Here is a 22,654-nt window from a genome sequence, read left to right as displayed (position 1 = left end):
TGGAACAGTTAAAAATCAAGAGGAGGTTCGGGGTTGGAAGGTCTCTGTCTGATCATATGGAGTCTAAGTCAAGTTCCCATGCAAAATGTTCAGGGTGGGAGGTCCCCCTGTATCATAAAATTTATGAATTCTTATCCCCAGTAGATAAGAGCTTGTATACATAAGATTTCCCCCTTTTCAGTATGTCTACGCAAAAGAGAACGGTGCCATAATATAACCCTGGTGCATTTGGGGGTAAGCATATCAGGCTATACAATGTCCTGGTTTTGACTGAACTTTTACCCCAAGCAAGACATTTTCTTCTAGAATTTCATCCCAAGCAGAACAAAAACAAGCAAAATTAAAAAAAAAACATATATATAAATAAATAAGTAAAAATAGAATAAAATAATTTAAAAAGGGATGGAGGATGCTACCTTTACCATCAGCAATAAATACACTAAGAGGTATAACTATTGAAGCATTAAACATACAAAGAAAATATAGATATCCCTGTTAAGTTTTTTGAGATATTCTTGGGGGGGTCTTACTGAGTTTGAGAAATGATCTGCAGCAGTAAGGGTTCAGGTAGAGTCCTTGAGCTATGAGTCTTCTGGAGTTAAATCCAGTAGCATACATAGTCCACATTTAAGGGGTGTATCTGAGAAGGGCCACATAGAATGAGTCATCAGCAGTGGTGGGTGCAGCTTCTTGCCGGAGTATGAGATGTGGGATTGAGACGGTGTCCTTTCACTTTGGGAGCTGGGTGGTGGTTTACTGGGGCAGGAGGTCAGTCTCAGTACCTAGTGAGTTAGTAACTGAGGGTAAAGAGTATTAAATAGGGAGGGATAAAGGATCAGGACGAGAGGATAGATCCCAACCATACAACTGATACAGTTCCCTGCAGCAGCACCAGGAACCAAACTCCCTCGGGGTGAGTTTCCTGTACCAATTTGCACCAGGTTGATATGACATCCCTGATGAACAAGGAAACAGCAAAAACTTGATCTAAGAGCAAACTGCCCTACTTCATTACCTAACAGTAAGATGAAATCAGAAGACACTCAGTTCTTTGATCTGTACAAAAACCAAGATCATTAATTGCAGAAGACTGACTTTGAGAAACGCTACTGAGTCGAACTTTTCCTGGGACCAATAAAAAAGACCCTAGTCTAGGCTTCGGCTTAGGATTTGTACAAAAACCAAAATCTCTAATTCCAGAGGTCTGACTTAGACAACCACATCTAAGCAGAACTTTTGGAACCATAAGGAAAGACTCTATTCTATGTTTTGACCTAGGATCTGAGCAAAAATCAAGATCAGTAATTATAGAAGCCTGACTACAACAATCCTGACAGAGCAGAACTTGTAGAATCATAAAGATTCTATCTGGCCGGAGAGATAGCACAGCAGTAGGCAGTTTGCCTTGTACACAGCTGACCCAGGATAGATGGTGGTTCAAATCCCGGCATCCCATAGGGTCCCCCATGCTAGCCAGGAGTAATTTCTGAGCGCCACCAGTGAGACCCAAACCCCCCTCCCGCCAAAAGAAAAAGAAAAAGAAAAAACTCTATCCTAAACTTCGTCTTATGACCTGAGCAAATACCAAGGGTTTCTAATTACAGAGGACTGATTTTGTCAATTAGAACTGAGCAGAACGTTTTCCTGGCACCATAAAAAAAGACCTTGGGGGGCTGGAGAGGTGGCGCTAGAGGTAAGGTGTCTGCCTTGCAAGCGCTAGCGTAGGATGGACCAAGGCTAGATCCCCCCACCCCCGGCGTCCCATATGGTCCCCCCCAAGCCAGGGAGCGATTTCTGAGCACATAGCCAAGGAGTAACCCCTGAGCGTCCAATGGATGTGGCCTAAAAACTAAAAACTAAAAAAAAAAAAAAAGACCTTGGGTCTTTTTATGATAATGAGCATGTCCAGAGCCTGTAGTTGTTCCCATGACAGTATGCTTCAAAAGGGTGGAGAATCCCTTAGAAATCTCTTAGGTCAAGGGAATTCCCTTTCTAAGTGGCCCAATACTTACTGTGCCAATGGGGGAAAAAGGCACAAAACCTTGTCACACCAGCCTTCCTTTCTTTTTTTTCTTTCTTGTTGTTGTTTTGTTGCTGTTGTGTTTTTGCCATTGCTTGTTTTGCTTTTCTTTTCTTCTTTTAAATTGATATTTATAACTTCTAGACTATAGACTATAGCTGGACTCCTCCCAGCTGTCTTTATTTTGTCCCCCAACAGAACCACAGAACTTGAATCATCTTGTTCTGCCTCATATATTGAGCAGAAAAAAAGTTGATGGTACCAGGAGCAAACAATTGCATGGAAATAAAAAATGGCCAGACCTAAACAACAAACCAAAGTCACAACAACAGAATAAAGATACCCAATCTACAACAAGCTATACACAAAGGGGACCTGTTACACTAGCAGTCCAGGGGGCAAAGTGGGGAGGTATGGGGATGCATGTTGGGATAGGGGTGGAGGGAGGACAACACTGGTGGTGGAATGGCCTTAATTCACTGTCATTATGTATCTTAAATATTACTGTGAAAGACTTGTAATTCACATTGGTCACAATAAAATTTATTAAAAAAAAAAAGATCAAGAGGAGGGCTTGGCTTTTGTATTTGGTCCATATATGGACAAGAAGATGTTCAACTTAAAACAGTTCTTAGAAGAATGAAAAACCTTAAGTTTTATATGAATCATCCAGAATGTTCCAAAATCCAACAGAAGCAAGATGAAATCACAAAGAAATGGGAGGTAGGACTGAAAATATTGTGCCAATCCACGGGTATTCTATTTTCTTCTGCCTTCTATCATAGAACTAAAATCTGAAGCCCTGCAGGAATAGATTTAAATTTCAGTTCTGGGGGCTGGAGCGGTAGCACAAAGGGTAAAGCATCTGCCTTGCCCCGTGCTTGTCTAGGACGTGACCCTGGTTCAAACTCCCAGTGTCCCTATAAGGTCCCCAAGCCAGGAGTGATTTCTGAGCACATAGCCAGAGTAACACCTGGTGAGCATCACCAGGTGTGGCCGAAAAACAAAACAAATCTCAGCTCTGCTACTATGGGCTAATATAACCACTAAAATAAATATATAACCTTCCTGGTCCCGATGTCTTAATTTTTAATATAATAGAATACTTTTATATGTACAATACTTGGTGAGAAATTTTCAAATGCCAAGAATAAGTTATTACATATTTATGGTAACTATTTTTTTTGTCTAGTTAAAGAATCCCATGATTTACCAAGTTATTGATAGCTGAGTTTTAGGCATATATTTCAATTTCAATTTCATCACCTATATCGACTCTTGTCACCAGTGCTTCCAAACACCACCATTGCCTACCTCCTTCCTCCAACACTGCTTACACATTAGTGACAAAGTTTTGATGGTTGCAACTTAGATATCATATTTTTAACATTGTTAATTTTGTTCTTGGGATATGTAGCTGTACTAATCACCAATATAATCAAAGCACTGACCATATTACTTCCCTTTCTCATCTTCTTCCATCCTGCCTTTATTTTTTCACTTCTCCATCCTTTTGCTTCCTAAAATCTGGGATAAAGGGTGATCTAAGCATCTCCCCTTTATTACACTATATTTCTTTATCCAGTTATTATATATATATTAAGATAACCTTTAAACATCAACATGATTAGGTCACAATTTTCAGATTTTGGGTTAAAATTATTCTGGATGTGTCTGTGAAGGGTTTTTAGGGATGATTAAGATTTAAATTGGCTTTTTAGTAAAGTAGAACATTCTTTATGATGGAATGAAATGTATCTAATAAAAAAGAAATACTAATAGAACAATGACCTCTTCAGAGTAAAAGGTATTATGTTATTAGGCTAGCTTTGGATTAAAACGGTTACTCTTGTGTCTAAGGAATGGTCCACTGTAACATGATTTGGATTAATAGGTCCTCAGAACTTCCTGATACAATTTCTCTCTACAAATGCACACATGCCTATGCATAAATTTTGTTGATTCAATTTCTCTGAAGGAAAACCTAATAAATATACGAAAGTTGTATGCATGTGGGAGGGAGGGGGAGAAATTAATAAGGAAAGCTAATTCAAAATAAGTATGGTCCAAATAAATTTCTAAAGAAAAATTATATATCTTATATATTCATTTCTGTAGAAGCCAAAAATAATTTTAACAAATTCAACACATATATATGATTTTTATATAATTTTCAAATAATTGGATTCTTTATTCGTATGGTAAAGAAAATCGTATCAGTGACCAAAAACTTAATAACTTTCCAACAATCTCTTTAGGGGCCTAGTCATAGTCATAGTGAGTAGGGTGCTTTCCTTGCATGCAGTTAACCTAGATTTGATCCTTTAAATTAGAAGGTCCCCAAAGGCTGCCAGGAATGATCCCTGAGAACAGAGCCAGGAGAACTGCCCTGAGTACAGACCGATTGTGGTCCCAAAATAAAATAACTCACATGCAAAAATATCTTTAGAAGCTGAACTTTTACAAGTTTCTATAGCATTAGATAATATAAGCAAGACTATTGAGAATAAAAGAAAATTATTGGAAAACAATGGGACTACATGCCAAAATAAGGCAAAGAAATTCTTGAGAAGTTCAGTACAAAAACATGGGGCTGGAGCGGTGGTGCAAGGGATAAGGGCGTCTGCCCTGCCCGTGCTAGCCTAGGACAGATTGCGGTTCGATCCCCTGGCGTTCCCATATGGTCCCTGAAGCAGGAGTGATTTCTGAGCACATAGCCAGAGTAACCTCTGAGCACCACAGGGCGTGCCTCCCAAAACAAAACAAAACAAAACAAAACAAAAAGAGTTCAGTACAAAACCAAATACAAGACAATTATCTACAATTAGTAGCGTACAAAACTATAAAGCTTGTGCTAACAATAAGAAAAAATTTAACTATAAAAGTAATAGTCTATCAGATTTTATTTAGCTCCCATTATATACAAAGGACTTTGCTTAAAATATATATGCATGTCCTTTTCAGTAAATTATTGAAAAATTACTTGTACATTAACATGTTCTTAATAGCAGAAACAACTTATAAAAGTATGCTTTACTAAATTAATATATATTGCAATTCCAATAAACATTTTACTGGTATTGTAGGTGTAATTTTGACAAATGATCACATTCATATTTTTCACACTCCATTCCTACAACCTGCCTTTGACTTCACACTGGGTAAAATTATACTTTCTTTTATGTCATTTTAGGCTTGACTCTGTGATTGCTTCTGGTTAGTGTAATATTAGCAGATGTGTTGTAAACATATGTTTGCCATGTACTTTCATAAGCAATTTAATCTCTTGTCTCATGAAAAAAATATATGTCCCAAGTGATCCAGTTGTGATTGGTGAAGAGTGATACAAGAAACAGATGAGGACACATCTTGCAGTTCTAGAACTAAGTTCAAGTCAGCTTATTCTAGATGAAATATATACCAGTAAATTTTCGGAAGAGTGAGCAAGAAAATTAATTTTTAAACTACTAGATTTTAGGGTCATGTTTTAGATAGTTCTATAATCTCACAAAATTGTTTGTTATAACCAAAATTGTTCAGAGTATTTCATAAAAGTTTATTAAAGTAACTATTAAAAATCTTTTTTGGGAAAAAAATGAGCCAATGATGATAAATGTTGCACAGAAATTATAATTAAACATATTATCTAGAAGATATACACAAATGCTGATAAGTTAATAAAGGGAACAAAATAGAATTAAACAAACTTACATACTAAATTCATTTATATACACACATATATTACAGATTTTACAAAAAACAAACATTTGTCTATAACAAAGGCTTCTCATTCTTTTCTATATGTGTGTTAGCACAGTCTTTGGACTGGTTATTGAAATCTACTTGTCTACTATATATACTCTCTATATTTAATATATTACACTTTTCAAATTAAAGAGAAAATTTTTAATTGGACTATGGTATAAAATATCTCAGAATTGTACTAAAATTATATGAACAAAATACTATAAAATAGAAATAACAGTAGGACATAAAAATAAACTTCTGGTATGTATTAAACAATAAAAGCTTCAATCATCATCTTTGCCATTCCTCTTACTAGATCTAAATATTGTCCAAGCCTTTTTCATTTTCTCCCTAAATTTTTGAGTAATTCTTTCTGTCATGTGTGGTCTTTGCAAAGTGTCCTGCAGTTATTTATTACATTGTTCTTTATATTCATCTGCAGGGTCCATGGAGAAGGGGGAATCAGGGAGTGAATGAGGGGCCATTGGGAAGTTTGAAAGATGCCTTCATTGACTTCTGTTGTATATGCACGGGGGCCCCAGCACACCTCTGAGAAAGGGATTACTGTGTAATGCCACCTTTCCTTTGGGGGCAAGAACTTGTGACTTTGGTCAGAGAAGCTGTGCTGAGCTCACAGTACCTGTTGACCAAGATACTCTCTCTTTATATATATATAATATCTTTATTTAATCCACTTTATTTATTTCACTCTCTGAAATGGAAGTGGTTAATCTTATTAAATATATTTGTTTTCATTACAAAATTTCAAGAGGTAAAATTATTTTAACACCCAATATTTCCATTTGTACACTTTAATAATGACTGAAATAAATACATTAAGATGAATCCCATTTCAAATTCTACGGCATACAACAAAACATATTCATAAAATTACTTGCTGGCTCATGATATTGGATAGATGGATGTATGCTGATATTGATGATGCTGATATAAATGCTAATGTTTCTGTGTGCAGAAAACTTATCTGTGATCTGGAGAAGTTGGAGGGGGATAAGGATGTGACCAATAGAGATATATTCTGTTCTATAACACTACCTGTTATCTAATATTTTCTGCTTGTTTTTTGGGGCCAAATTAAGTGATGTTCAGAATTTATTCCTGGCTCTGTGCTCAGGAATCCCTCCCAGAAGTGCCTAGTTTACCAGGATAAAACTACGTAAGTCTTGTTCAAGAAAAGTGCCATATCCATGTACCATCTATCCACCCTCCCCTCCTCCAAGCACTTCTAGTTTTCAGTTCTAGTTTCATTTTCTATGAATAATTTTAAAGTTAAAAATTCAAATCAGACCAATATTCCTGATGAACACTGATGCTAATATCCTCAAAAAATCCTAGCAAATAGGATCCAACTCCATCAAGAAGATCATACACCATGACCAAGTAAGATTAATTCTGGAGATGCAAGGATGGCTTAACATACATAAGTCAATCAACATAATACATCACATCAACAAAAAAAATAAAAACCAAATGATCATATTAATAGATGCATAGAAAGTTTTTTTATTAGGTGCAATACCCATTATTGATAAAAAAGAATTCTCAACGAGATGGGAATAAAAAGAGCTTTTATCAATATGGTCAAGGTCATTTACCACAAGCCCATGATAAATTTTATTATACTCAATGGAGGAAAACTAAAAGCCTTTCCTCTAAGATCTGGCACAAGACAGTGCTGCTCCCTCTTGATACTCCTATTCAACATAGTGCTGGAAGTACTTGCCATAGTGGGCAAGAAAAAGTAACTATACAAGAAAAGGATATCCAGATAGGAAAGGAAGAAGTCAAGCTCTCAGATTTGCAGATGACATGATACTATAATTAGAAAATCCTAAAGATTCTACCAAAAAGTGCTAGAAACAATAGATTCATATAGCAAAGTGGTAGGTTATAAAATTAATGGCTTCTTATAAATAAATAATGAGAGAAAAAATAGACATTTTAAAAACAATTAAAAAGCAATCCCATTCACAATAGCACCACAGAATTTCAAATACAATGGAGTCAACATAAATAAAGATTTCTTTGATACAGAGAAAACTATAAAGCACTGATTCAAGAAATAAAAAAGGACACAAGGAAATGGAGACATACACCCTGTTCATGAATTGGGAGGATTAATATCATTAATAAGTAGTAATTAAAACAGCATGGTATTGGAATAAAGATTTTAATCATTATAATATATATCTGGCATCTGTACAAATTTATATATAGACCACAATTACAACATCATAAATACTGAAATATCAAAAAACTAAAAATACAAAAATATAGAATATTTATATGAAATTGAAGCAGTCATGGACAGGGATCCACATTATTAGCTGACCATGGTCACAAACCAGAAGAAGTAGTTCTCCTAGTCAATAATAATCCCAGAAACAACTCAAAGTTACTTTATTATCTGTCTGGAATATTTCATGTGCTTGGTCTTCTAGGTTTAAACTATACTTGCTTACTGTTTTTATTTCATTATCAAATAATCACCACTGTTCAGAGTATAGAGGCCACTTTGAGAGCATTTGATGAATGAAAAATCATGTTGACCAACTACACATTCACAAAGGCTACTTCTACGTACCCTGATATCATTTTTTCCCAAATGTTCCTACAATCTATTTTCTATAAAAGACATAAAGGGGCAGGAAGACAGTTTGATGGGTAGGGATGCTTGTGTTACATGAAGCTGACCCTAAACTTGATTCCCAACATCAGATATGGTCTCCCAAAGCCATCAGCAGTGATCCCTTAGTGTAGACTGGGAGTAAGCTCTGATAGGTGTGTCCCAAAATTAAAAGCAAAAAAAAAAAAAAAAAATCTAAAGAAGTTACTTTAAGGAAGCTCACTTGATATATTCCTTGGCTTCCTCCATTTTACTCAAGTGTAAGTTCCTTGCAATGAAAACCTCATTCTTATACTAAATTGATCTTTGAAATTTCTGTCCTAAGAGAATAGAAGAACCTCTAGGATGTTACAAAACAACTTCTGTCTTTTGTCTGTTTTGTTTTAGTTTTGAGCTGGCAGTGCTTATTCCCAGAACTCCATAGAGGGATCACTCCTGGAGGTAGTGGAGGACTTGGGGTACTTTGGGGACCAATATCTGATGCTGGGGATCAAACCTGAGTGCCTGTTTGTAAGAAAGCATCTTATAGTTGTATCAGTCCTCCCTTTTCAATTTCTGTCTTAATAGTTTTTGGAGAGGGGCAAGAGTGATGGCACAGCAGGTAGGGTGTTTGCCTTACACGTGGCCAACCTGGGTTTGATTGCTCACAACCCATATGGTCCTCCTGAGCCTGCCAGGATATATTTCCTGCCAAGAGTAACCCCTGAATGCCACTAGATGTGGCCCAAAAACAAACAAAAAGTTTTGGGAGAAGCAATAAAGATTGCAAAAAAATTGTTAGATGGGAGCTGGAGAGATAGTGCAGAGGAAGGGTATTTGCCTTGCAAGCCGCTGACTCAGGACCGACAGAGGTTCGGAATCCCAGCACCCCCACCCCATATGGTCCTCCGTGCCTGCCAGGAGCGATTTCTGAGCACAGAAGCAGGAGTAACCCCTCAGTGCCGTAGGGTGTGGCCCCCCAAAAAAACAAAAACAAAAATGTTAGATAGGTGCACAGTACTGCTACATATTAGAATTAGAAGCAAAACTATGTACACAAGTCAGGAGAGCATTAAAATGCTTCAGTCAATATTTTCCCTAAGTATAAATCCCTAGCATTATAAGAGAAGCAGAAGGTACTTATGAGTTAAACTATAGTCCTCTTCTGTAACAAACGTGATTACACTGTTTTACTTTTTACTTCAAGAGTCAATATATGTGATTGTTAAAAACAGAGATTGCTATAAAATACTTCAAGAGTCATTTCAAAAGCACTCAATTCAAAAACAGCCAATTCAAAAGTCTTGCCTATAGCCAAAGTTGGAGCCACTAACTACAAAGAAGCTATAGCATGCATAAAGCAATTTTAATTTGTGAATTTGTTTATAAAGCTAAAAAGAAAATCATAAGCCACTATTAAGTGCTAAGAAATATACCATTAGACTAAAATAATTTAAAATGAAAACAAAAAAATTTAGATGAAAGAAAATTAGGAATAAAATATAAATATTGACTCAGGTCACTCCTATTCCTGAGGCTCACAAATCATCCCTGGAAGGTTTGAGGGATGATATGGGATGCCAGGGATTGAACTGAGGTGATGCAACTTGCCACTATATGGATGGATCTGGAATGTTTCATGGTGACGAAGTTAGTCAGAAAGAGAGGGACAGATACAAAATGATCTCTTTCTCTGATGTAGGTTATAAACAAACCTAGTAAGGAGATAACAAATGGCTAAAGGCATCAAATGTGAGAACTGGTCTACAGAATGGAGCTTACCACCAAGAAGAGAGAAAAGGTATAAAGGAAGAAGGAACCATGACAATGAAGGAGGTGGACATTCTTGTGGAGGGTGTAGTTTTGGAAAAGCTGTGTGCATATGAAATCCTATCATTAACAGTACTGTAAATCATAGATATTCTGAGGAAGAGTGACAGCACAGCAGGTAGGATGCTTTTCTTTCATTTGGTCAACCTAGGTTTAATCCTGGCCATCCTATATGGTCCCAAGATCATTGCCAACTGCTGAGTGTGGCCCCCAAATAAAAACAAAAACAAACAGGAAGTAAAGGTCTGAGAAAAGGTTCAAATTTCTTTCTTTCTTCCTGTTTTAGGTTTTTGGGTCACACTCAATGGCATGCGATGAGTTACTCCTGGCTCTGTGCTCAGAAATCAGCCTGAAGGTTTTTGTTGATCATATGGGATGTTGGGGATTGAATTGGGGTCAGCTGTGTGCAAGGCAAACCACTATGCTCTCACTCCAGCCCCTAAAGATTCAAATTTCAACTTCTTCACCTATGCATTATGTAATATTGGAAAAGTCACTTAACTTCCCTATGTTTCTGTTTCCTTATCTGCAAAAAGTAAATAACAATAATAATTACTTAGTAGGGTTGTGACATACACAATAAAACCATGAATGTAAGGAATTTAAAACAGCTTCTGGAACATAAGTCCTTTTGATGCTAATTTATTCTGATCATCTTTATGAGTTTTAATTCTACCAACTTCTGAGGACACAATCAAACCATTCATCTGTAAGCCTTAAAAAATAACTGAATAGTATTAAACTGCCCTCAATCCAAAAGATATTATTGAACTTTATTACAAAATATTATGGGAAAAACACAATAACGCCAACCATCACAAATTATTTACTTTTCACATTTCTTTCCTAAGAATTCCACAAATAAGTTATGTTGTCAAATAGTGAATTCACAAAGAGAAACTAATGTGTAAAGCATATGTGTAGCTTAGAAATATTTGAAAATTTAACTTTCTTTCATCTACGCTCCTAAAAAAATAGATGAAGATCTTACATTTCATAAGATTGCTAAGATAGAGGATTATTCTTATGATGCTTTCTTCCCCTGAAGAATGCATTGTAGGGGCCAAAGAGATAGTATGGAGATAAGGCATTTGCCTTACATGCAGAAGGATAGTGGTTCAAATCCCGGCATTTCATATGGTTCCCCCAAGCCTGCCAGGAGTAAGGAGTAAGCCCCCCGTACACTGCCCAGTGTGACCCAAAAACAAAAACAACAACAGCAACAAAAAAAATGCATTGTATATGTATTTAGAAAATTAAATGATAATATATTCACATTATACAATTAATTCCTTTCTCATGGACCTAGATAAGTATTTACTTAAAATTATTTCCAACTCTTTTGTTTCAGTGGTCTTTTACTCTCAATGGCAGTTTCAGACTCCAAGACACAAGTTAAAACCTAGAGCCATTTTTAACAATGCTTTATATTTTCGAACAGTTTTAGAAGCTTAAGATATAGCACAGGACTAAGGTACATTTCATATATGACATGGTCCCCTGCAGGCATCTAGAAGCAGATCAGTGCAAGAGGGCCCTGAGCACAAAGGTATGGTCTAGGAATCCCCAGAGATCACAAGCATAAGCCCAGCAATCAGTTCAGCACTGTACAATATCCCTCAATTCAAACTTGTCTGATGTCCTTCTCATAAAACAACAGAGGATATGGGCTTAGGAAAGAAGAACAGAGACAAAATGTCATTTTAATTACAGCAAACCAATAATATATACTACCAACATAATTTATCACTATTGATATTGATTTAAATCATCTGGCACAGATTGTATTGGTCAAAATTCTTGACTGTAAAATAATTTCTCTTCCCCCATATATATGTATATTTGTTTATATGTATATATAATCTTTAAAAAACCACACTAAATAATACATATTGAAAAAGCAAAATATTCATTTTTGAAAGTAGTCAAAGTAATACATTAAGCTAGACATTTTTTTCAAAATTTGTGGGCCTCTACAGCCAAAACTCAGGGTTACTCCTGGCTCTTCACTCAGAAATTACTCCTGCTGGGCTCAGGAGATCATATGGGATACCAGGGATTGAACCCAGATCAGCTGCATGCAAGTCAAGTGGCCTACCTGCTGTGCTATCACTCTGGCCCCTAAGCTAGACATTTTAAATTCCAATTTTTACATGTAAATATCTCTGTAGAGTTTTGTAGATAATGCTTTTTAAAAAATGCAACAAGTTATCCATGCAGTTTTTCTAGAAATGAATGCAATACATGCTAACTGCAGGGGTGAAAAAGAGTTTAAATACAGATTATTCAAATTTATCACCCTTTGATTATCAGTTAATTTTCTGTAATTATTTTGTAATCAATGAGTTATTTTCTGTAAGCTCTTTAAATCTACATTTAGAAGTAAAATTAATACTCTACATATGCTTAACTATCTTTCTCTGGTCTTTTAACAAAATATTAATAAAATAAAATTGTTTCAAATTTAGACAAATAAATCTTGTTTTACTTTGTTATTTTAGAGCCTACCACAATGTCCAACAAGTTGTAGATTCAGCAATTATGATGCAATAAATTCATGGCATACATACACTGACAGATCTTCCAGGAAAGCATTTAAGGAAATTTTCTAACCAAGGCACTCAGTGTGGCATTTTCTAGGACCATTAAAGTCACTGTTATAGAATCAACAACTTGCGACACTAGAAAAAAACCCTTAAACCAGATTTTATTTTAAGTATATTCTGTAAACCAAACAAGATTATTGCAAGTAGAGTTCATTGTAAATAGATCCCATGGGCCTATATCCCTTATCCAAATTTCTTTGAACCAGGTCTATTATGGAATTAACATTTTAAATTTGAGACAAAGGAAAGGGAAAAGCACACAATGACAATGCATACTTGGAGGTAATCAAAACAGCTAATCTAAAAATCGACTAGTGATCAAGGCCTGATAAAATCATTAAGTGGAATCAGAATAGAACCAAAGGAGACTGGATCACCATTCTCCAGGTAATGAAGGCCAGGAAAGGAGTGTCAAAATACAGGGGTATTAACTACCTTTTGGAAATCACCCTAACAGGACTCTTACCTAAGCAGAAATCCACATGTGGGACACTTTGGATGAAACCGTCTATAACCCAACTTGGATATAAAAGTGGGTGCACATGTGTCCCTTGAACCCAGGCACATGGTATCCACATATACACGTCTCCAGAACCTTCTCTCTTGAGTTGTGTGTCTTCCTATTTTCATGCTGGGTGTATACGGTCTTTTCTCCCCGTTTGGAGAAATCCAAACTTTCTCATGAGCACTTGTAACTCCATTTCTGATCTTCTACCTCCCCTTCCTCAATACCTTCAAATAAAACCTGTTTTTACTTCATTGCTCAACTCCTCCTGAAATACTTTTCTGTTGGGGAAGATAACAGACCTGAAAGGATTGGGAAATGATGGGACTGTTTTTCCTTTCTTGCAAAGGGCAGTTCCTAGTTCCAGCCCAAGTCTACAGCTCCCTGACAAATCTGCTGGTAGGGAACAACACCCATGCTGGGCAGACAAAGTGGACGTCAGTTGTAGCTTGACTGTCTCTTATTGGTTCTGACGAAACTTGAGGTCCATGCTGTGCAGAGAGAGGCTCATGACTGACCTTAGTGAGACCTCTCAGTCATTCCAGATAGTGGCTGAAGTGGAGAAAGAGAGAGCAGCAGATTCCCTTCTCAGGGCTGCCGTCTTTCTCCTCCCCACTTCACATAAGTCATTCAGGATCTTCACTGACATCAAACTGATTAAAAACATAGAGAAAATGTGAAGTCTATCACACAATAGCAAAAATAGGAGTAAACACATTAAAATCACACATTAGCTTGATGTTTTGCCAATTTTTGGTGAGGTTCAAATTTTAATTATTGAATATTATTTAATTATTGAATATTGAATTTATATTTGGTAACATAGTTAAAACTATGTACACATTATTATACTAAACTTTCTTTGCTTCCTCCACATCGCTCCAATAATAAATAGCACAATTAGCACACCATACACTGAAGATGCCCTCTAGCCCTCCCTAGTCTTTAGCACTTGATAAAAAGATGCGCAAGTTTCATCATCTTTTCCTACTATTAAAGCAGGGTACACTTTTCTGATTTATTCTCTGAAATTTTTCACTTGTTGCAAATGAAGCAATTGGATATTGGAATTTCAAATAGGTCCCTTTCAAGTGTGTTAATATGACAGTTGGCAAATAGGCATTTTTCTACCTAAGGTTCTGTGCTAAATAAAATCCCTTTCTATCTTCCTAAGGAACCAATTACTACCTTAAATCCATGATAAAAATGGAATCTTCATCAATAATGGGTGTAATCTGTAAAGTGAAAATCAATCTATTTTGCTGATGATAGCAATTGGATGGTTTCATCTGAATAATTATAATAATGTGATATGATATATCAGCTGAGCCAATTTAGAAATTCAGTATTTCAAGCTTTATAACTTTGGAATAATGTAACCTATCTTTTGTTTCTTAAAGAAATGCTAATTTCCAAAACAAATGTGTCTCAGCAAAGAGATGAACCTTATTTTTTTGAACCCCATTGAAGAATGCAGCATCTAAAACTACAAACAGATTTTAAGTACAGATCAGAAAATTCATTCTTCTGAACTATATGTATAACTTTGTTTATTTTTTAATATAAATCTTTATTTAAGCACCATGATTACACGTATGTTTGTAGTTAGGTTTCAGTTATAAACAGAATACCCCTCCTTCACCAGTGCAACATTCCCAGCACCAATGCCCTCCTCCCCCATCCCTGCCTGTATTTGCGATAGGCATTCTACTTCTCTCATTCTTTAACATTGTCATACTAGTTGTTAGTGTAGTTATTTTCCTAACAGAGTTCACCACTCTTTGTGGTGAGCTTCAAATAGTGAGCCAGTCCTTCTAGCCCTTCCAGCTCTTAAATCTATTTTCTCTCGGCCTTATTACAGTGATGTCTTTAATTTTTCTTAAAACCCATAGATGAGTGAAACTATTCTGTGTCTATCTCTCTTCTTCTGACTCATTTCACTCAACATAATAAATTCCATGTACAACCACGTATAGGAACTCTTTTTTTCTTTTGTTTTGTTTTGGCTCACACTCAGTAACCCTCAAGGGTTACTCCTGGCTCTGCACTCAGAATGGAATGTATTACTTTACTTAAAAATGAGTTTCAGGGGCCTGAGTGTAGCACAGTGTTAGGGTGCTTTCCTTGCACGTGGCTGACCCAGGACAGACCATATGGTATCCCAAGGCAGAAGCAATTTCTGAGCGCAGAGCCAGGTGTAACCCTTGAGTGTCACAGGGTGTGGCCCAAAAAAACAAACAACAAAAAGAGTTTCAATAATAGTCAAGAGTATTGTGTACTTTGGTGTTGCTGAAGTGCATTAACTGTGCACATCAAAATCATAAATATTGTAAACAATGTGTGCTGGACTATAATAAATGTTACTTTTAACCATTTAAAAACTAACAAAAGTATTTTAATAAACAAGGGTTAGGGAGATGTTAGATGTATTAAGATGCTTATTTTATATGTAGCTGGCTCCATTCCAATTTCTGACACTGCATATAATCAATCCCCTGAGCACAGAGTCAGCAGCTCCTAAATACAACTGGGTGTAATTCAAAACCTAATCAAACAAATAAAATGTAATTTAAAAGCCTGATGAACTATTACTAAGAAAAAAATTTGTTTTATAGAACTTCTGAATGGGAGGTAAAAGAGATAGAATTTGTATTTGAAGGTAAAAGAGTCAAAAATCTGTCCAAGTATACAGATATACAGGCCTAGAAAGCTCAGAGTTTCAAAAAAATAAGCCTTGGAAGAAACACCATGAGGCACATTACAATTAAAGTAGATTCTTTTTTTAAAATAAAGAAAGAGGAACTAGGAGAATTGAATGATAGCAAAGTGGGTAGGGGGTTGCCTTGCAGGCAGTGGATTGGGATTTGATCCCCAGCATCCCATATGTCCCCAGAGCTTACCAAGAGTGATTTCTGAATGCAGAGCAAGGAGTGACCCCTAAGTTCTGCCAGATGTAACCCAAAAATGAACACAAAATAATTAGAGAAGAAAGAAATGAAATAAGCATCAGAAGATCGTACAAATATGAATGAACTTAAGAGGTGATTCTTGAAAAAGCAAGCAAAATTAACAAAGTTTTAGATAAGTTCACCAAAGAAAAAAGTATAAAATTCCAACTACAGAGCAATAGTATAGTCAGTAAAACTCTTGCCTTGCATGTAGCTGACCCAGGTTAAATACTCAGCATCCCACATAGTTCCCCAAGCACTGCCAGCAATTATTCCTGAAAGCAGAGCCAAGAGTAACTCTTCAGTATAACTTGGTGTGTCACCAACACATATACAAACAAAATAAAAATGACCACCACCACTACAACAATAACAACAACAACAATAACAACAATAACAAAATTCCAAATAAGATAAATCAACTAAAAAAGAATTACTATCATAACTCAAAAACATAAAGTATCATAAGATACTACAAATAATTTTATGCTACTAAATTGGAGAACCTCAAAGAAATAAACATAGAATCTTAGAATATATAGTCTTATAAAACTGAATCAAAGAAAATAGAAAGCCTGAACATAAGAATTACAAGAAAAGAAAGGAAATTAAAATGTCTACCAAAAATTTTCCTCAGAACAAAAGCTTAGGATCAAATTGTTTCAACAATGAGTTCTAAAAAATTATACTTATGATATATGTACTTATAGCTCTACCAAAATGTTGAAGAAAAGGAAGTCCTTCCAAAACCTCATGAGGTCAACATTAACTTATATCAAAAGCAGACAGAAATATCACAAAAAGAGGAAGGAGAAAATAACTAAACTTATCTCTGAAGACAATAGATGCAAAAAAAAATGACAAAAATAGTCACTCTCACCACTATTATACAACATAGTATTGATAGCTTTATTTTTTCAATAAAAGGATCAAACCCAGGACCTTATACATACAAATCAAACACTCTACCACTGTTACATTCTTAGTTTAGAATGTTCTAGCCTGACCAATTTTACAAGAATACATATAAAAGGAAATAAAATTTCCTGCAACTGAGCAGAACATCTGGAACCATGCTGAAAGACTATATATAGCCTAGGCTCTGACCTAGGATATGAGCTAAAAACAAGTCCACTAACCACAGAAGAGTGATTACAATAACAGTGATGAAACAGAAATCCTAGAACCGTAAAAACAAAAACGAAAAAAAAACAACAACAAGGAAACAAACAAACAAGCAAATGAAAAACCTCTCTCCTAGACTTCACCCTATGACCTACGCAAATAGCAAGATCTTCAGCTACAGAAGTGGGATGTCATCACCCACACCTGAGCTGAAAGTCTTCTGGCACCACAAAAAAAAAAAACATTGGGGTGTGTAAAAGAGTGAGTACGGAGCCTGTTGTTGTTCCCATGGTAGTACGCTGCAAGGGTGGAGAAACCATGTATCTCTTATAGGCCAAGGGAATTCCCGTTTGAATTTCCCCCAATGTTTACTGTGCCTATAGGAAAGAAAAAGAAAAGAAAGAAAGAAAGAAAGAAAGAAAGAAAGAAGGAAGGAAGGAACGAAGGAAGGAAGGAAGGAAGGACGGAACTAAGGCAGGAAGGAAGGAAGGAAGGAATGAAGGAAGGAAGGAAGGAAGGAAGGAAGGAAGGAAGGAAGGAAGAAAGAAAGAAAGAAAGAAAGAAAGAAAGAAAGAAAGAAAGAAAGAAAGAAAGAAAGAAAGAAAGAAAGAAAGAAAGAAGAAAGAAAGAAAGAAAGAAAGAAAAGAAGGGAGGGAGGGAGGAAGGAAGGAAGGAAGGAAGGAAGGAAGGAAGGAAGGAAGGAAGGAAGGAAGGAAGGAAGGAAGGAAGGAAGGAAGGAAGGAAGGAAGGAAGGAAGGAAGGAAGGAAGGAAGGAAGGAAAGAAAGAGAGAAAGAACCCTTTTTAAGAAGTTGCTAGTCTTTTTTTTTTGGTTTTTGGTTTTTGGTGTTTTTTTTTGTTTGTTTGTTTGTTTGTTTTTTGGTTTGTTTCTTCATAGCAGATGGTTTAGGTTTTTGATTTACTCTTTTATTTTTTCTTAATATTTTTTGTATTTTTTTGTTACTCCCTTATTGGTTTTTTGTTTCATTGTGTTTTGTTTTTGTCTTGTCTCGTATTTTGTTTTGTTACTTTTTTCTTCTTTTTTTTTATTATTTTCCCTTTCTTCTTCCAAAGGGATACTTACAGGACCTATACAGATTCCTCCATATCCCTTCTTATATCTCCAATAGAGCCACATTACTGGAATCACCTTGATCAGCATCATTTGGAGGGAGAAAAATGAATGGTACCAAGACCAGACAGTCATATGTCCATTTGGTGGAAATAAAAAGTGATCAGACTTGAACACAAAATCTAAAGTCAACAACAACAGAAATGATACACAATCTACCTTAAGCTGTACATGGGGGGAACAGCTGCACTAGTATTATGGGAGTAGAGGAAGGGGAAGAGGAATGGATGCATGCTGGGAACAGGAGTGGAGGGAAGAGAACATTGATGGTGGGAATGCCCCTCATTCATTACTACTATGTGCCTTAAATATTACTGTGAAAGATTTCTAATTCACTTTGCCCACAATAAATTAAAAAAAAAAAAAAAAAACAACTTCCAAGCCACAAAAGAAAAAAAAAGGAGAAATATGTTGTAATTTAACAATGGAAAACAATCTTTTCATACTATAGAAAAACTGTGACTGGCCAAGTCCTCAATATATACCCCTGATTATTCACATTAAAATCAGAACATTTTATTCTCCACAAAAAAAGTAAAACTATCATTAATTGCTTCTGACATAACATATATAAATATTCTTAAAAATATAGTAGAGCCAATAAATTGATAAACTGTAAAGTGTTAGACTAAAATTAATATATATAAATGTGTTAGATTGCTATATACAAGTAATGAACTAGAAAAGAAAGCAATTTCTTTTTGAAAACTGTGATAAGGTGCAATAGTTTTGTACATCAATACCATAAATTTTAATCTTACGATAACCATGCCAGCTAAAGTAAAACGATAATCAAATGAAGAGAAAAACTACATAGAAAAAATTAAGTATCTAGGAATCAATTTGACAAAGAAGATGAAAGACTTAAAGCATAAAAATGCAAACAAACTCTTAAAATAAAAATGAAATAAGACATAAGAAAAAAGAAAGATAGTCTATGTTCAAAAGTTTTGAATAACTAACCTTCTTAAAAATTCCAATTCACATAAAACATTACATATTTTTATGATCATTATTAAATTCCAATGGCATATTTCAATAAAATAGATTAGATGTCACTTACATGCACATAGAACTACAGAAAGACCAAGATAGTCAAAGCAATTCTGAAAGATAAAAATCGATAGTATCAAATTCCTACTAAAAATTATATTATAAGGAAATGTATCAATATCATATAACATTGGATAAATATAAACACAGATATCAATTAAATTAAATTAAAAACAAAATTAAATATTTTTTGTAAATGAATACAATATTACGACAAAGGGATCAAGATAAAAATGGATAAAGGAAAATCTAATGAGCAGTGTAGGGGAAACTGGAAAATCACATGTGCACACAGAAAAGAAATATTACTCTCAGTTTATATAAAGAACTTAACCTAAAATAGCATACATACTTGAAAGTTAGACCCGAGACTAAAATAAATAAAAAAAACATAAGTGCTCACTTCAGCAGCACATGTACTAAAATTGGAACGATACAGAGAAGATTAGCATGACCCCTGCACAAGGATGACATGCAAATTCGTGAAGCGTTCCATATTTAAAAAAAAAACATAAGTAAAATTCCACATGATAATGACTGCAGTAATGTTTTGGGAATGTGAGTTCAAGAGCAAGCAAAACACATGCAAAATGAGTAATTTTTATTGAATCAAACTAAGATGCTCTAACAAATATAGTATCATTAAAATACATCCTGCAGAAAGGAGTAAATATTCAAACACCAAACATGTGAAAAATCTATCCAAGTTATGTAAAGAACTCATAAAAGTCAGTGCAATAAAAACTAGACAACCCAGGGGCCGGAGAGATAGCATGGAGGTAAGGCGTTTGCCTTTCATGCAGGAGGTCATTGGTTCGAATCCCGGCGCCCCATATGGTCCCCTGTGCCTGCCAGGAGCAATTTCTTAGCCTGGAGCCAGGAATAACCCCTGAGCACTGCCAGGTGTGACCCAAAAACCAAAAAAAAAAAAAAAAAAAACTAGACAACCCAATCATGAAGAGTAAAAATTGCTAAATAGGCCAAAGGCAGATAGCCAAAAGGCAGAAGGAAAACAAAAAGTCTCAGAATCATTGACTATCAGGGAAATGTAAATCCAAATTATATGAGACAGCATCTCATAGCTATAAATGTATCTATAAAAAATAAATAATTCAAGACCAGATAGGTAGATAGAGGTTAAGGCGCATGTATTGCAAGCAGCTGACCCAGGTTCCATTCCCAGCATTCTGAAAGCCGAGAAGATGGTAGTTTAGGTAACTGCAAGCACTATAGGCCCAAGTAACACCATATCCACAGTATCTAACATTAGATTTCCAGTCCCTTTGGTAAAAATTGCAGGAAGAGGCTCCCAAGTATCCTGCGTACCTCTTCAATGGCCAGGCATTCCATCCTGCAAAATCTAGGGTTCTGGAACATAGCTCAGTAGTAAACTTGCATGTGTGAGGACCCTGACTCCATATGGCAAACAAAAAAAGGGACTATTTTGTAAAAAAAAAAAAAAAAAAAAAAAAAAAAATTTCAGAAACAAGGATAAAAGGATATCTTATTCATGTGGGTGTGAATCCAAATTGGCCCAGTCTCCATGAGCAATAGGATAGATTTGTCTCAAGTTCTTAAAAATAGATTTATCATGCAATTCTATTCTTAGGTATATCTCCAAAGAATTCAAAAATATAAACTCAAAAATATACAAGTGTGACTATGTTCACTTCAATGCTATTTACAACAGTCAATATATCGAAACAATTCAAGTGACTAATGACAGATGAGTAGATAAGAAAAGTGTAGTGGACAGTATAGACCTAGTAAGGTATTAGAACGATAAAACGTGGCCTGTTGAAATCGTATGTGTAGAATAGAAAGGGATTATGATAATAAGCAAAAGAATTCAGAAGAAGAAAGACATATATTAGCTGCTATTACTTATATGTTTGATATAAAAAAGAAAGAAAACTATAAAAAAATAAAAGACCATATAGTAATAATACCCAGAGACAATAGAAATGAGGTTTGAAAAGACTAGCCCATGATATGAAGCTTACAAAGATTGGTGAGTGCAGTTAGAGAAATAACTACACCAATAATTATCATAACAATGGTATTGAGTGAGAGAAATAAAATGCTGGTCTCAAAGACAGGCAGGGGGTAGATTGTTGTGTACGTAAACATTTTAATGGGATTATTATGTTACTGACCCTACCCTGATCAGTGATTGCGCCCTACGCTAGGGTGTGACCTGGCATTCTGCTCACACTATTGGGTGGTATCTGATTCTGGGGCATAAAAACAAGGGTCTGTGGAAGGCGAGAGGTTTTTTTGTCCTGGACCTATTCTTGGGCCTTTTGGCTTCGGCCTCTTCACGGAATAAAGAGCTGTTTTCTTCAGAAGCCTGACTGCCTGTTGGCTTTCTTCCCGCCGCATTTACCTCAGAACTGCCAACTGAACAGGGTAACAGACGTGTGGTCTGAGCTGGAGGAGAAAGGCCTCATCCTCCATCCCACCATCCCCCTCTTCAGGGGCTGACTTGCAACAGTGCATGAGGAGGAAGAAGGGGACACTGGTGGTGGGAAGGTTGCACTTGTGAAGGGGCATATTTTTTATGACTAAAACCCAACTACAACCATGTTTGTAATCATGGTGCTTAAAAATATATTAATTTAAAAAAGAATGAAAATAAACTCTTGGATTTTGACAGCAGAACTAAGACTGTGGGAGTGAGGGCTAGAGTAACAGAGGGGATTCAATCAATACTGGTGAGGAATACTGGTACTTGGGTGCAACAATACATTTTGAGAGTTATTAACTTGTACTTAAAAAACATAGTTTGTCTTATAAACCAACTTGACCTGAAAAACAAGTAGTAAAATAAAAAGCAAGTGGAAAAAGATATCCAAAACCTACAAGTGATGTAAGTTAGTTTCAAGAATGACTAGGAGGGCCAGAGCAATGGTGCAGCAGTAGGGCGTTTGTCTTGCAAGAGGCTGACCCAGGACCGACCTGGCGTCTCATATGGTTCCCCAAGTCAGGAGTGCAGAGCCAGGACTAAGCCCTGAGCATCACTGAGTAACTGAGTATGGCCCAAAAACAAAAATAATAAAATAAA

The 22,654-nt window shown here is 35.7% G+C and overlaps 1 protein-coding gene and 1 non-coding gene across 2 annotated transcripts in view; one reads left to right on the top strand and one right to left on the bottom strand.

The window, feature by feature from the left end:
• The window catches only part of ST6GALNAC3 (ST6 N-acetylgalactosaminide alpha-2,6-sialyltransferase 3), a 658,045-nt gene that overhangs the window by 350,392 nt on the left and 284,999 nt on the right, over positions 1-22,654 (bottom strand). The gene's annotated exons all lie outside the window — the stretch shown is intronic.
• Positions 19,986-20,092, top strand: LOC126008397 (U6 spliceosomal RNA). Its single transcript, XR_007495731.1, has one exon. It is a non-coding gene; the product is annotated as a U6 spliceosomal RNA (small nuclear RNA).

The sequence above is a fragment of the Suncus etruscus genome, chromosome 4 (genome assembly GCF_024139225.1).
Source record: "Suncus etruscus isolate mSunEtr1 chromosome 4, mSunEtr1.pri.cur, whole genome shotgun sequence".
Lineage (NCBI taxonomy): Eukaryota > Metazoa > Chordata > Mammalia > Eulipotyphla > Soricidae > Suncus > Suncus etruscus.
This window is presented reverse-complemented; position numbering and strand designations above follow the sequence as displayed.